The sequence below is a fragment of the Prinia subflava genome, chromosome 9, assembly GCF_021018805.1.
Source record: "Prinia subflava isolate CZ2003 ecotype Zambia chromosome 9, Cam_Psub_1.2, whole genome shotgun sequence".
NCBI classification, from domain to species: Eukaryota; Metazoa; Chordata; class Aves; order Passeriformes; family Cisticolidae; genus Prinia; species Prinia subflava.
The window spans coordinates 21,377,843-21,394,303 of NC_086255.1; the positions used below are offsets into that span (position 1 = coordinate 21,377,843).

A 16,461-nucleotide genomic window follows, 5' to 3' on the forward strand; every position below is an offset into this window, starting at 1 on the left:
CAGCAACATACTAAAATTTCACTGGAGGGTTAGGTTGGTCATACGGAGAGACAGTTTTTAGGAGTGTATCTGAAAACTGAAGGTGGGACTTAGAAGATGATTTTTAGACCTAGAAATTGGAGCTCAGCAGGTGGAAGGCTGTGATTCCAGAAAAGTAAAAATCCTCTTTGCAAAGAAAGAAAGGTTTTAACCTTTGCCTGTTTCTGTTTGGATTCAAGGAAGAGTACAGACGGATCCTTAAAGCCTATATATCATATATATTCCAAGCCAAATATGTCTAGTTGCATGACTGGTCTTTATTGTCTGGTGGCTGTGTCAGCCTGTACAGGGGTCACCAGTGTATTTTTGTGCCATCTCATTTGTGCACTCCAGCCCTCTTGTATGGACATGAGGCTGCAATATCAGCTTTTTAGGCTTTCAGAAAATAAAGAAAAATGTCCTAGGGATGGAATAGGAACTCACAGTAGGAACACAGCTTCAAGCTTGGAATCCACTAAGTACTGGAGCTGCTTAGGACATAGGAACACTGGAAAAGGGGAAAACTTTTATAGGCAGATTGTTCTGCTGGAATAACTACTGCCTGCATGAAGGCTCAGCCATTGTTTTGGAGCCTCTTAGGATCACTCCCTGTAATGTCAGTAAAGACAGCACAACAGCTGGTGAAATCCTCCATCATGTTAGCTTTCCATGTTTCTCATGGTGATACCAAGTGAGAATTCAAAGAGAAAGTCAACTGACTCGTTATTATACTGATACAGGATGAGTGTGATCTTTCTAGTGCACCCCAAATAATCCCTTATCTTTGAAAATTAGTTACTGTGTATGTCCATGCTCAAGGGGAGCCCTGAGAGTGCATGAGACAGAATGAAAAAGCCATCATGCATCTACCCTTCCTGTAAGGAGGTTGAGTTCTGTTCTGAGCCAGAACAGCTTGCATAAGAACATAAATAAAAATTATGCAAGTTATTTTGATAATGGTGTCATGTCTCGGTGAGCTTTGAGAATGACCGTGTCAGATACCTTTTGGATCTATTAAAACCAGTAAATTTGAGTCTACTGCCCTTGTGCTCATTAAAATGAGGCCAGCACAACAAGCTAGCAGTATTTCACAATAAACAAAATTGTTTTATAAGCATGAACACAATTCCTCTGTGGTGGCGTCCTTTTGTCTATAAATAGCTATATTTTGCATCCTGCCTTTCACCATTTAAAAAAACCAAACAGACAAACCACAAACAACAAACCTCCCTCCCTGCCCTCCCCAACCAGCCAAGCCCCAAAGTATCAATGGATCACAAAGGAGCTCGTCTGTGCCAGCTAACCAGCTAGTTTGGTGTAGTGTAAGGTGCAGGAAAGGAATGAATGTGACTTGTTGTGACTGATTAAGAGGGGCAAGGCAGGAGCATGGGGAACAATGAGTGCATGCTGTGTGGAGTGTGCATAGTCCTGGAAAGTAAGAGAGTGAAATGCTGCTGAAATATTGATAGGGTGGATAGACTCTGGAATGATTGACGGCATGTGTGTGTGTCTTGGCAAGTTTAATTGGATTTGTTGGGGTAGAGGGTGGAAGAATGTGGTGCATTTCCTTTTATGGATCTCTTTCTTTCAGTCTCTCCTTTTCTTTCCTATAGAATTGACATTCAATGCATATACTTTTCATTGTCTGCATAGAAAACCTGGTCTATATTCCCCTAAATTTTAAGGTTGAGGGAGCTGTGTAGAGGGGATGAAAAGAGATATAAAACAGCTTTCATTGCTTTGTATTTACTACTTGTTTTCACTCTTCAGTAAGCAGTCATGCCTAGTGAGAGTGATGACTTGGAGGGGAAAGGAAAAAAAAAGTATGTAGTTGAATGGTGGCTAGATGAATTTCAGTATTATGATGCCCATCCTAACAGGAATTCATCCACGAGGACTTGTGTATATGCTCTGCTGAGTATTACTGGGTTTTAATTTTTGGCTTATCATCAGTAACCAAATTCCTATCATCCTGCCACAAGACAGGAAATTGAGGTCCTATGCACAAAGGTCTTAGTCAGTGATGAAGTCCAGGTCCTTCAAAATGCTGATCACCCCGGTGCCCATTCAGCCTCCTAACTTCTGCTGGAACAAGTGTCAGGTGTGTGTGGAGTGCTGCCTTAGTCGCTTTGATGGTCAAAGCCTGGATTTCCAAAAAGTGTAGGTGGTTTTCTCTGCAAGGCAGTGTTTTAGCCTTCTTTTCTCCCTCATGCTTTTCTGCAGCACAAGTATACTGTGCTTTTAAGCAGAACTGTTGAACCATCTGTTCTCTCCCCAAGTGTGACTTCCCATTCTGGTATAAATCAGTAGTTCCTCTGATGTCAAAGCTAGAAAGCAGAAAACCACTCTTGATTGCTGATTTCTGTAAACTTGGGGTTTTATGGGTTTCAGTTTGTTTTCTGTTGTTTACAGGGCTTTTTTTGTTTTGGTTTGGGTTTTTTTTGATCATGGATTTTGGTGTTGTAGGTCAGAGAGCTGATGCTGAGGATGACAGCTTCTAAGGTGTTTCAAAGTGAGAACCCCAGTTGCTGCTCCTGCTGCACCAGGGAGAGAAGCCTGGTGTGAGTATGAGTGAAGGAGCAGTGAATCCAGGAGACTTCGCTTGTGTGGTGAAGATGGACAGCTACTGCATCACAGGTAAAAATTTTCACTTGCTCCTGTTCTGAGTTCAGTGTGACTCACTAGCCAAAGACTTGGCAATCCCTTCTCAAACTTGTGATCTTTCCAAGCCCTTGGGCATATACTTCAGAGCTTTTGTTTCTTTCCTCCTTTCTGCTTCACTCTGCCCCATGAGCAAGCTTAGCAGTCTGAAAACCAATGGAGCTGTAAGGAGGGGGGACGTAATGACATGTTCAGTCATCTCCGAAGAGATGAAGCCAAACATGTGTCTTGGTAGCAGAATATTTTTGGAGCTGTTTGTCTATTTTCAAATAACAAGTTTAATGTAATAATGTCATTACACAGCTCTAAATTTAAGGACGTGTTTTCACTGGAACACAATAGAAGCTAAGCTATCAGTCAGATAGCTCATTTTCATTGCAGTAACAGCCAGTTTCACTGACAGAAGTATTTCTGAATTTTGTGCTTTTACTTACTTCAGGCTGCTTTTGATGAGAGAAATGTGTCTTCCTGAGAACAATTAAAGACTTCTGGGGAAAAAAGAGGCAAAGTATAGGAGAACAGTCTGCTTGTTTGTTTGATCTGATTTGTTTTTATTAGTGTGTAAGCTAAATTAAATTTCTGAGTAAAATTGTTGATGCAAGAAACGACACATCATTTTTCTACTCCAGATGTGGTACCTTCTTTCTTATGAAAAACCTGCATTTCTAGGAAAAACCCAAACAGCAGATATATTCATGAAGAGTCAACCAATATCTTTATTGCTTCACTAATAGCAAACATCATCTCTGCATGCTGCAAATTTGCTCCCATTGCACCAAATGTTAACTCTTTAATCTTAGCACCCTCTGCTGTGGACACTTATAACAACATCATATTGAATTATTCTTGGTTTATAACTTCTGTATTTCTTTTGTAATAAAGGTTCTACAAATACAATAAAACTTATATCAATGGAGCTGCATGAATATGATATGAAAAATGTCTTGTTTTTCTTGTGTTTATCTGGAAGGTAACTTCCTTTTCAAATGTTAACGAAGAAACAATGTGTAGAATACCAACAAAAGGTTCTAAATTGCTGTAGATTACAGAGGATATCAAACCATAATCTTAATCTTTGCAGAGGAGAAGTGTAGGAAGGCAACCTTGCTTCACTCTGGAGATCAGCTCCAGGTTGCTGAGTCTGTAAGAAAAAGCCTATATTTGCCATATGCACTGATCATATCACATCTACCTTTGGTGATAGAGGTGATAGACTTCTAAAATATCAAAATAGACAAGAAGTGAAGAGTGAGTGTAACATATGGTCTAACATGGGTGTGTGGGCCCATTTTCACCAGATGGACAAGAGGTGACTGTTCTGCTCTGCTCTGCATTGATGCAGACTCACCTTGAGTCCTGGGGGCATCACAATATAAAAAAAACATTATTAAGCTGTTAGAGAGCATCCAAAGGAAGCCACAAGGATGCTGAAGCGTCTGGAGGGGAAGCTGAATGAGGAGTGGCTGATGTCACTGGGTCTGTTCAGCCTGGAGAAGAGAAGATTGAGAAGAGGACCTCACTGCAGTTACAGCCTCCTTGTGGGGGGAAGAGGAGGGGCAGGCACTGATCTCTTCACTCTGGTGAACAGTGGATTTGAGGAAATGGCCTGAAGCTGAGGCAGGGGAGGCTTAGGTTGCATATTAGTAAAAGGTTCTTCACCAGAGATTGTTTGGGCACTGGAACAGCTCCCCAGGGCAGTGGGCACAGCAGCAGCCTGACAGAGCTCCAGCAGTGTTTAGACAATGCTCGGGTTCCTGGTGTGACTCTTGGTGTGTCCTGTGCAAGGCCAGGAGTTGGACTCAATGATCCTGATGGGTCCCTTGCAGCTCAGCATATTCTCAGCATTACTATGATATCAGCCTAATTTATAATAAAAATATCGCAGGGATTATAATTTAAAATTAAATTTTGTTATTGTATCTTTCCAGTAACCAGTTCATTTTTTTCATTTCTGAGTGACGGGGAGGATTACATTTGATTTTAGCAGAGGTACAGTCTGAAAACTGAAGGAAGAAACTATTTCTAGAAGATGAGTTAAGAATGATGAATTCTTTCATGTTTGATTACAGACAGAACATATCTTTTTCCTCCTTAATGAAGGTTTTTGCCCTAGATCCTCAGTTGGAAACACTTTCTAGTGAGCCTCTCTTCTCCTTCATCTCACATTTCAAAACTTTCTCCAGCTCTTGTCAGGCTTGGAGGCCAACCTGATGGCTTTCCCAGAAGGGTGCTTTTGAAAAATGCAGTAATTTTAGAATACACATAAGCAGTTCTCTGTACTTTCGGTGTCTTCCTTTAAATGATTAAGTATTTGATATCAACCCTCCCTTCATATTTTCTGTTTTCTAGAAAGCAGCATGTGTAACAGCAATGAGAGTCAGAATCAGTCTTGCCCTTCTCACTCCTCCAACTCCCTCTGCAGATCACTCATATGAGAGCTGTAATATCAGAGCTGCTTCTGAGCATTGCTGAAGATATGGAACACTGAAATCTTTTTTTTTGTCAAGCCTCCAAGAGCAAATAGCAGCAGAGGTGAGCTTTTGAATATGTCGGTAATAATGCTCTATTGATCTCAAAACACTTTACAAACATTAACTAATTAAGCTTTAAAATAACAAAGTAAGTTTGCATTCATGACACCCATTTAGCAAATGAAGAAGTGAGGTAAACAAAGGGTAAGTGAAATGACCAGAGTCAAGTGATGAGAGGTCAGAGGAAAGTCTCCTGTTTTCCATTTATTCTGCTTTTATGTGATCTCATTGAAAAAATTATTGCAGTGGAGCTTGCAGCCATTTTAGTTTGAAACTTTTAGATATTTTATCACAAACTTGAGCTTTTCTTACAAGAATCAAGGTAATATAAAAGCTCATAAAAGCAATAAACATTTTTAGGCCTCAGGTCCAGCTTTGATTTTCAAGAGGCAATTTCTTATAGCAGAATGGGGCCAGCAGTGGTTGTGGGGTCTTCTGTGTTGTGAGCCTTTTTTCCTCATTTGTGTTTTTTTAGTGTGCTAGACTGACAGAAAAGTGCCTTAACCTTCAAAATGGGAGTGCCTTCATGTGGGCTTGACCCTGATGTCATCCATCTGTCCCACCCTTCCTATGGGACAACTGAGGCCTTCTCAAGGGATTGCTCTGCTCTGGTGATCCCAGCCAGTCTGTGAGCCTCAGGGGCTGTTACCAGAGTGGAATGGCTTAGAGTCAGTGGAGCAACCCTGGATTAAAATCAGTGTTACAAAGTGGAGGATCCAGCACACAGTAAGTGAATCATGCAGAGCAGTGCTGACCCAAACAGAGGATGATGGCTTAGAACAGGTTCCTTAGAGACATTAGGTTATCCTTGGAAAGGGAGGTCTCAAATCCAAGCCTTATACTTTCTTAATGGGTTTCATTAGGAAGAAATAAAAGGAACTGGAAAAAAGACATGCAGCTTGAAAGGGAACAGCTTCGGCACAGTCTAAAATTTGTTCCATTTTTCAATAAAATAAGCCAATGCTGCCTTGAAATTCATGTCCCTTCAAAGTTCAAGGAGGCCTGTATTGTTGGCCTGCTCAGTTAAAACGCTCCAGCCACTTATTGTATGTGGAATGCACTCCAGGGACTGACTGAAAAAATATGATTTAGTGAAAGCTTGTACCCAAAACACATCATTGGCCTCTGATCTCTGAACATTTAAATATTTCAAGCTTACAAGCGGACGCTGTCACGAGGACAGACCCTGATCCCTAGCTGATTCTAGAACATCTGTTGAGGCATTTACCAAGTTAATAGATTAGCTATGAGAATCAGGCAGGTGTTTTTCACCAAAGCCAGAAAACATCAAAATCAGATTGCCCTCCAAGTCTTTCAGCACAGGCAATCGAGTTAGAATGACTCATAGAGTCTAACAGATAATAAAACACACATAACATTTGCTTTAAGGTACAGGTGGGGATATTTTGTACTGCACTTAGGAGAAAGAAAAACTAACTCTATTTGGGAATAGAGTAATTGAATACAGATGGGAGGAGGCAAATGAAAGAATTTAGCAAATATCTCAGTGGAATAGCTAATGGGAACGAGACAGAATAGGAAATTAAAAATTATTCGAAGCAGATGGACCATTCTTTGAGTTTTTTAAAATTTATTAGGGCTGCGAAAAAAATGTGTCTGTTTATTTTCCACGGCCATGAAATTAATGACTTGGTGAGTTGTGCTTGTGCAATTTTATGACTGCCATGTCATTTGTCATAATTTGGGTTCTGTTTGATATGGATTTATGAATATTTCCTCCCCCCGGCATGATTTATGGGTGTTGGTCATATGTGAATTAGACTGTCACCTTTAGTATGAAAAAGTACAAATGACAGATTATAAAAAAAAAAGTGCTGAAGTCCTTAGTGCTGGAAAGCAGAGTTCACAATTCCCTGCTCTGCTTCTTCATTGGAAGTTTTTGTTTGGAGCTGATGATTAAATGTTTGGACTTGAGTCAAGCATATGGAAACATTGAGAGGACTTGAATAGATCTGAACTCATCTGAACTTCACCTGTGAAACTCAGCTTGAGTCATCCTTTCCTTGTATTATGCATTGAAAGAAAAAATCTGTATGCTACTTGCTGTAGGAACAACTGATTTACTGTACCAGAGCAGCCTGTTGGCCTTGAAAATTTGCTGTCCTGCTTCCAGTAGTGGCTAGTTCTGGGTGAAGCTTCCATGAAAAGTGGAAATAATCTCACACAGTATGTTCGGTTACGCAGCACTGCGTAATTGAAGGAGTAAGGTTAAAGGACATATGAAACAGGCTGGATTCCTGTAATAATAATAGTATTGTAGGTTTAGATCCAAAGCACTAACTTTTATACTAGCTGTTATCACTTCTATGAAAACTACTATTCTTTGCTATTTGTTTTGTAATGTGTAGCAACAGCATGCACCAATTTAGGACAGAAGGAGAAGCACAGTTGCTCCTGGTTTTGAGCCACCTGACTTCAAGCGTAAAACTGTGGCACCTAAGTTAGTACCTAATCACCCAAGGCTCCCCCAATGATGCTGGAAAGTGATATGCACCTCTAGAGGCTAATTCAGCCCACGTGTCTTCATCCATTGACTATGCAGGCAGAGAAAAACAGTACCCCTTCCTCATTTAGCTCCCCAGTTTGCCCTAGAAGTTCATGTGGGAGGAATTAGAGCTCAGCATGGGATATAGCTTTAAAAAGAAGAAACAATACACCTTGCGTGTCAACAACGCATTGCCAAGCATTGTGCATTCTGAGCTAGCAAATGTTCCTTTATGGGGAATACAACTGGTTCCTTCTGCAGTTCTTACACAACTGTATGCTGAAGCCCACTTACTGAGGCCCAGACAGTGTTGCTTTTCAGTGAGAGGCTGATAATTCTTACTGGATATCTCTGCACTTGTGGAGAAAGGATGGTTACCTTAGAGGAAGCCACCAGGGCAGTCTTTGTGTGTCTTGCTAGCACCTATTACCTCTAAGGCTAATTGAGCTCCTCTTCTTTTTTCTTGGTTTTTTTGACAGTTAGTCAAGCAAGAACCTGCATTAGCAGGTCACGTCTGTTGTGATGGTGGTTGAGATGCTTTACAGTGGTGGTATGCAGCTGCACAGAACTGGACTACCTTGCAAAAAAATCCCCTGGATTGCATTTGAATTAAAGGGTAGAGTCCAGTATTCTTAGAATCATAGAATCATTTAGGTTGGAAAATACCTTTAATATCATAGAGTCCACCATTGTTACTTTGCTGACTCAGGAAACCTGTGCAACTTTTGGAGAAAGCTTGGCACATCGGTTGTGATAGGTTGATATGTATCAGAAATATTCAATTTGCATCGGCTAATGAAACTTGTATTCATCTAGGACTTCTAATCAACCTATTCCTAGGCTCCAAAGTTACTTTCACAGGGTAAAAGTAGCTGATCTTTTTCTGGCAGTTCCAAAGCAAAAATTTTTCAGAAGACAGAAAAATGAAAAAAATTTTGGTTTCAGTCAAGTAAAATATTTTGCTTAAATGAAAATAAAATTATCTTCTTAAGATTTATCTATGTTTAATAAGTTTTTTCCTTACTTGAAAAATGCTTCTGAACAAGCTCCTTTTGAATCTCTTTTCAGAAATAGTTTTTTAAAATTACCAGGAGTCAATAATCTCAGTCCTTTTCCAGTATTTCAGGTGGGGTTTTTCCCTATATTGAAATAAGAAAAATGAAGCAAATTTGCAGAACCTTTTGTTTCAACAAGCCTTCATTTATGCCCTCTAATTATTTTTGGTCAAAGCATTGAGTCTAGGTTAATTCTGTTAGTTACTTTTCTGTTTTCTCACTTAGTAGATGGATTGTCTTGTAAATTTTGCACTATGTTTCACCATATTTTGAAGTCAGTGAACTAAACACAAAATCCTTTTCTGTAAAAACAGTTACTCTAGGTTTGGGATGGAGAGAGGAGAATATGAGCTGTTGGATAACAGTAGTGTTCTCACTGAGCTTAGATTGAAGCTGTTTTGACTGTATCTGGCACTTAAAAGGCCAACCTGCTCCCACCCTGTTACCATAAAGAAATTTGCCAGGAAGGCAGGTGTCTAACTATACAGACAATCAGATTACAGAGCAAAGTAATCATGATTTCCGATTTTCAGCATAGGTTGCCACATTAGCACATGTACTTTGGAAGAGAGGGAGAAGTAATCAGAGCAAGATAAGGACAAGGGTGGAGATCATTTGAACCAGTACAGTTACAATAGGGTAGTAAATTTTATGTAGCTTTTATTAAACCATTTTAGGTTTTTTAATACTAAAAACAGGGTAAAGCTATCTGAAAATGAGAAAATTCCTGAGTTTGCTTTCATTTGTTTTTAAGTTAGTGAAATGCAGCAGTGTTTTTCTTGGGAGGCACCATTTGCACACACATGTCTGCAACTCTGAGCGAGTCACAGCTGCAGAGTTTCTTTAAAGCATGCATGCTTGGCTTTGACATGCTGAGATTTATGGTGAGATTTAAGTTCTTGTACCAATGGTGACGTTTCCTGAATAGTTTTCATCCAGATGGTCTCCGAGAGGATAAGGTTTAACAAGATTTATTCACTGAGAGGGGGCAATGTGAATTAAAATTACAAGGGGTACTGTATATACGCTAATTCTTTGCCATTCACTGCCTCGTGAAATGTAGAAAATCCTTGCTCTTCATTTGCCCCAAACGAAGTTAAATGGAGTTGCTTCTTTCAACATACTGTTCCACTCTGAGCAGATTAGGGCTCTGGCAAACAAGTGCTATTAATTTTGTTGAGGTGGAGGAAGGGGTTTCTGCCCTTAATGCCTACTCTGCCACTTTGCCACAGACTTCCACCTTACTGGTGGAGACAGCAGATGTGAGCAAGTGCCAGTTTATCAATTGTTACAGTTTGCAGACCATTGGCAGTTAAAATTAATGTGCTGGCTCAGAGCTCTGTGAATGAGGGCTGGACCATGTCGCTTTCTGATGGCTCTGTTTCAGCTTCTGTGGGGGACTGCTGCAGACAGCTGGGAGAGGTGACCTCTTAAGCCATTATCACTAAATCCAGCACAGCCTCTCTGAGTGAGCTCCAAGTCTTCAGCCTTTGAGAGCCATTAGGGCTACCCCACTGGTTGGGGTCCTGAGGCTGTATCTTCAAGGAGTTACTTAAAATCAGTGGAGCACCAACAGTTTGGGCAGGCTGGGTATCTAGGCATGCTAGTTCAGATTGTGATTGCTGAACCTAGATTTTTCTGGAAAATTATACGTATTAAAACCAAAAAGAATTGACGTCATTTCATACTAAAACCTTGTAGGTTTTTATAAGGCTGTTGGCTCACAGTGAAACAGTTAAGTATATGCTTAACTGCTGCAAGGTAAGTATCTTCATCAAAGAAAAGGAACAGATATTGATGCCATGCTTAAATCTAAACAGTTTGTAAGCATTTTTTTAGACAGAGTTTTATTGTTTCTCAGGTTTTTCTATTTAAAATACTGTGAAGTGACTATGGGGGCTCTAGAATTAGAGGCTTATTCAAGTTTACTTAAAAAAGAAAAGTTGAGTTGAGGTATTAGAGGTCATTGTCTTTTATCCATTTGCCGTTGTCCTCACTTGCAGGTTGAGTTTTGTCCCATATCTAGAAGTATTGGAAGTATCTGAATTGTTAACAATTTATCTTCTTTAGCAGGATCAAGACATTTCAGTTTGAATATCATAATATCAAACCAACACTTGAGTGACAGAAGGCAAAACGTTCATCCTAGAGGAGCATTTATAGGAATATAAAATGTCCTGCTTGATAACAAGAAAAAAAAGACAGCATATTGCCTTTACCAGTTTGAGCATGTTCAAGGTTTTATTGTTTTGCTTTTCTATCTCGTATGATTGGCGGAAATACATTTCAGTCATTGCCTGTTGCCAGGTGAGCTCTAACGTAAGATCTTCCCAATCAGTGATTGGTCTTGAGTCCTTCAGTGTCTGAGTTGTCAATTTGTGATTCTTTTATTTTTGAAAGGTAGCTACTCAGAGTTTCATACAATTGTCTGCACTTCATATTTTTTCAATTTCAGCAGTTGCAAGTACAGGTACTGAAAAATCACTAATTGCTTTTATAATAACGGGCTGGTGAACAACACATTTTTAAAACAATGGGAAAATAAGAAGGGAGAAGACTTTGTGATTGTTCTTTATGTCTAAGAATGGACAGTCTGAGTAAAATGTAAAGGAGATAGTAATTGTAATGAAATAGGCCTCATTGTATTGTACCAAGTTAAAAATGTGCCTCTCGCTGCAGAGCTTGCATTAATATTGTTTGAGAGAAGTAGCATCAATGCACTGTAATAGACTTTTATTAATAGGCCAGAACAGTCATCAGTCTCTGGGTTGGTGTGATAGCTGAATACAATGAACATGAGCATCTTGACAAGCAAGTAGCAAGATCTATCAATCACTTTCAGCATGAAGATACTGTGATAATTAGGTTTACACTGGTAACAAAATATGGATAAATAAAATGTTCAAAGCCATGGAAAATGTAGGGTTCATAGTGAATATCCTATTAAATATAAAAGAGGGCATCACCATAAATTCATCTGGCGGTGTAGACTGAGATCATTACTCTCTTGACCCATCTTGCTATTTTTAGAATTAAATTCATGCATTTTTCAATCAGCACTGTTCAATGGTAAAACCACTCCAAGGCTTAAAGCCTAGGTTGGATTCTTTTCTTGCTGTGCTCGTGTGTGAGGATCTTCAGTGTCCTTCCTGTTGATGATGCTGATGCCCTCAGCACAGAAGTGTGGTGGCATTTTTTAGCTTGTGCTACTCCCTTTGTCTTTCCAGTATTGGCCAGATAAAGATTGGGGTGTGCTCTGCTTCCTTTTATGCTGCTCTGTGTGAGTGGTTGGCCCCATTTATTTCAGTGGAATTACTCTAGGTTTATTGTTTAAGGAAAAACAGACTTCCTGGTCTAGTGGCTTCTGGTGCTAAGGAGTCAAAGTCTCCTAGACTAAGAAATGTTCTTTCATGTGACTTCTGGAGAAAAAATGGTCCTGATTTTTTTTTTTCTGTTCTACGGTATTGTCACAGGCAAGACAAGCCTTGTGTAGTGGGAATCCATTGCATTTGCATCAAGTTTCAATCTCTATAATTGCAGGTTAATCTATACTTTAGCATAAGGAACAGCAAGGCCTAGTCTGAGCCACTAACCTGCCCCACACTAGATGGCACCTGATTATTTTTTATTATTTTAAGAAAATTAGTAAATTCAGTTCCTGAAAAGTGATAGTTTGTCATCTCACTAAACGGATGTCTTTGTGCTCGACTGTGGCACAGCCCCGCTCAGGCGGCAGCAGAGAAGGTTTCTCCTGCCAATGTGCCTCCACCCTGGCCTGTAGTGGGGGAGAGGTAACTTTGCTTCCTATGCTTCATTTAATTCTTGGCGCTGTCTGCTGAGAATGGCAACGGAGTTGCCAGTTGTGGCACGCAGGTTTATTGCTGGGAATTGAGCCAGAACCACCAATCCATTTTGCACAGACAGTGAACAGCAATGGTAAATACTTCTTGTTCATTACTAACCTAAGCTGGATTTGAGCTGAAGACTTGGAGGTGAAAGACTGTCTCCCATTCCTTAATCCCCTCAACATTTCAGTCTGCCTCATAAAATTTTCTAAAAGCAAATGTAAACCCTGTATATAAAATGAAATCCAGAGTGAAGACTGAGCCTGTTTTCTTCTTCAGCAAGCTTCTTTGCTCGTAATGACCCTGGAAAATTGTTCTCTGATTATTCTCTTGAGAGATTACTCTAATTTCTTGCTGCTGTAGATGGCCATATGATCAATTGTCATCAGTTACTGCCTGATGATGGGTCATTACTTACCGGTGCATACTTGAGGGAAAAACACATGCGACTTCCATTAGGAGGCAGAGTGCACCTACATCAAATATGAAGTATACACTAAGTTTTTATTAATAACATTTCAAGACTGTCCTCCTAAAATTCCTAGCACAGAACCTGCCCTCATAGTGGAAGAACTGAAACTATGATTATTTGCAGCTTACAACCAGGCAAATGGGTATTCCCCTAAGTAAAAGGTCTGATTTTCAGCTGAGCATTTCAATAACAGATCAGTTTTATTGAGAAAGAAAAGTGAAGCTCATAGTCATCTGCTCTTTGCTTCAGGACTTCCTACCTTAATTAATTCATTTAATTAAATTAAGGTACAACCAGTATAAATATTTCCTTCTTGTTCCATTTCAAAGTTAAGAATGCATGTATGGCCCTATGGAAAATGCTGCATCTCCTGGGTATTGTATTGGCCAGGAAGTTTGATTATCTTCAAGAATATGGAGATTATTTCAGTGAAATTTTAAAATGTATTTCTTTCATATTTTCTAAACTTCCTAGCAGAAATTCAAATCAAACAGACCTTCAGCTGAGTAAACTGAGTAAACTTCAGCTGAGAACTGAACAATGTAAAGCAAGCACAGTCCTACTGTGCTGAGTGGCCTTTTGAATGGATTCTGCAAGGGAAACCTCTTTTCTATAAAGGTGAGAAGACAGTTTCTGCCTAAATTCCAGGGATTTTCATTTAGGCTTTGAAAGTGAAATATAGTAGATCAAGAGGAAGAAAGTTAGAAAAAGGTGAACTTGGAAGAAGCAGTTGAATTTTTGGTCACAGTAGACAGAGAGCATTGAAATATGGAGAGAAAGGTTTGGCTGAGATTTGCCTGATTGCTGTGTGTACCCATCTGGCACTGGATGACACTGGGTCTGGTGCATGCTGTTGTAAATTAACAGATAGTCAAGTAAGTGTTTTGTGAGTAGGATCAGTTTTCATGTTTCCCCCCCCCTTCCTCAAAGTCCCACATCTGTGTGGAAGACATCTTAAGAAGAAGCCTTAAGAGAAGCAAAGAAAAAAAGAAGACTCATCCTCTGCCTAGTGCTTATTGGTATCTTTTGTGCAAACTGCCAATAAAGGCACTGGTGAGTAATCACAAGCACATATTTAATTCATGAAGAAACCAAAGACTATGTAAAAATGTGCAGGTTACTGGCATAGCTTTATAATAAAATTATTTGATATTACTAGCAGACTACATAGTTTTAACTGCCTCAAAGTCAGTTTTGAAATTCTGTAGGCATGGAAGGGAGCGGTCAGCTCAGCCCTCGCATCCATATAGATGCAGGTGATACTGTGCTTCAGTGTGGAAAGAAGGCTGCAGTCCAGAAGCTTTAAATTGGCTAGCTAGTTGCTGAGCTTTGACACTCTGAGTCCTTACCCAAGACCCTGCTGGGGCCTGCACCGCTCTCAGGATTTGAGCTAGCTGATTTAAGCAACTTGGATTATGTCCCCACCTCTGGATTACAAGGGAGTTATTGCAATGAATCAAAACTGCAAACATTTGGCTTGAAACATTTATCAGCTCTGGTCTGCTTTCCCATCATGAGTTGGCCCTGGATGTTACTTGTAATATGCTGTTTAACACTGGAATGTACATTTTGGGAAAAGATCTCTTTGGGAAATATGGTCTCTGCACCTTCCAGCTTCCATGCCCTGTGCTCACTCATCTGTATTTATGATGTTGCTTGGGTTTAGATGGGGCATTCTACAAAAGGAGTTTGAGACACAATGCCATTGAAATATAGGGCGAGCTCAGTACCCCCTTCACTTATGTTATAGAGCTGTAGGAAAAAGCTTGCAGACAGTTCAATTTGAAGTTGTTTAGGGCTATGTAAATGCTGGGTGGAATCACCAAGGGTTCCCAAGGTGGTCAAAGGCCTGATGCCCACTGAAAGCAAGTAGAATTTATGATCTCCTCTGTATCCTCCAGTCACTATGTTATTTCTTCAGGCACTGAAGCATGCTTTTAAATTTTAAATACCCACCCCATTGCCCAGTGGTAACTGAAGCAGGACTGCAGTTGCCATTACACATTCCTCTCTGGCACCATCTAGTGATTCCAGAACTGTGCTTCCAACCACTGCTCTTTCCCACTGCTGAACAAGATGTGCTCTCTTTTGGCAATAACTTAAAATTCAGATCAGTGCAGATGTCTCTCTCATGAAGAGAACTCACCTTAGATCAATGGCTGCAAAGCCTTTTGGGAGAAAGCTTTGTAGTATGGCTCTTGTACTAACAGTTTAGATTCGTAATTCAAGGTGCAAAACTGCCAAAGCACATAAAAAATAAAGTGAAGATCTTGTTATAGATATTTTGTTACAGTAAGAATCAGGAATGGGTACGTGTGTATCTGTTTTAAGACTGTCATAGTCTTTGAGCATCTTTTCTAGTCCTAATAAAATGGCTGAGAATGAAATGAGCATACTTAAATTATAGAATGATTCAGGGCATCATGTTGTTAATAATGTAGAGAAATGAGATATAAAAGCTTTTACTCAAGCATACCCTAAAGCAAATTTAAGTAGAGCACACAGCTATGATGCTGATTGTTTTCACAGGTGTTGGCACCATATGAATTAAATGAAGAAAAAAATGGTGAAACATTTATGACTCATTAGAATTATGTGGTTTTTTATCCTGTCCTAACAACTGAAAAAAGGTGTAATTTACATTTGCAGCCAAATGGCGTGAAGTAACATTATACTTTACCGACATGAAAAGAGGAGACTTCCAGATGACTACTATTCTGAACTTCTCTAGTTCTCAAATCCTGGATTTTCAGTTTCTCATGTGGATTTTTGAGAGCTAACATTATTGCCCCTTGAAAACAAAACAAAAAGTCAGAAAGGAATATGGTAACTTAAAATCTATAGAACATGTGGTTCCAAGGAACTAAAGGCCATTCACTGGATGCAACACCTTTACAATCAGAATATTTTTCCTTTTCATCAAGAATACACTTGATAGATCCAAAGACACCCATATCCATGCTTGGTTTGTTTTTTCTTTTTAAATAAACTCTGTATCCTCCTTTTCCTCAATTTTTTTTTTAAATCAGAATTGTTTTGCTGTAGATCTTTTGTAGTTTGTTGTACATTTTAAATATTTACATGAAGAAGGTATCCTGACAGGCTGATCTATAGCAGGAAAGCAACAAATAAACAAATCCATGTCTACAGTATTTTAGATCCTGGTTTCCTGAGCTCCTAAGTGTTTATTTTTCCTATTGTAAAAACCTGCATTGAAATACATTCAAAATGGAGTTCATATGGCAGCTTTCAGGCAACATCTAATGTTTTAACAAAGCCATAATAGTAACCTCAGCTTCCCATACACTGTGTAGTTGGCTGAAAAAGAAAGCAGCTGATTTATCAGAACCTCCATGCTGTAGATGAGTCTTCA

At 39.5% G+C, this 16,461-nt stretch overlaps 1 long non-coding RNA gene across 1 annotated transcript in view; it reads left to right on the forward strand.

Annotated features, from left to right (window-relative positions):
• Positions 1–2,369: 2,369 nt before the first annotated feature.
• The window catches only part of LOC134554868 (uncharacterized), a 109,672-nt gene continuing 95,580 nt past the window's right edge, over positions 2,370–16,461 (forward strand). The window contains exons 1-2 of the long non-coding RNA XR_010081333.1: positions 2,370–2,655; positions 5,029–5,211. This is a non-coding gene — a long non-coding RNA (uncharacterized LOC134554868). The remainder of the gene's footprint in view (positions 2,656–5,028; positions 5,212–16,461) is intronic.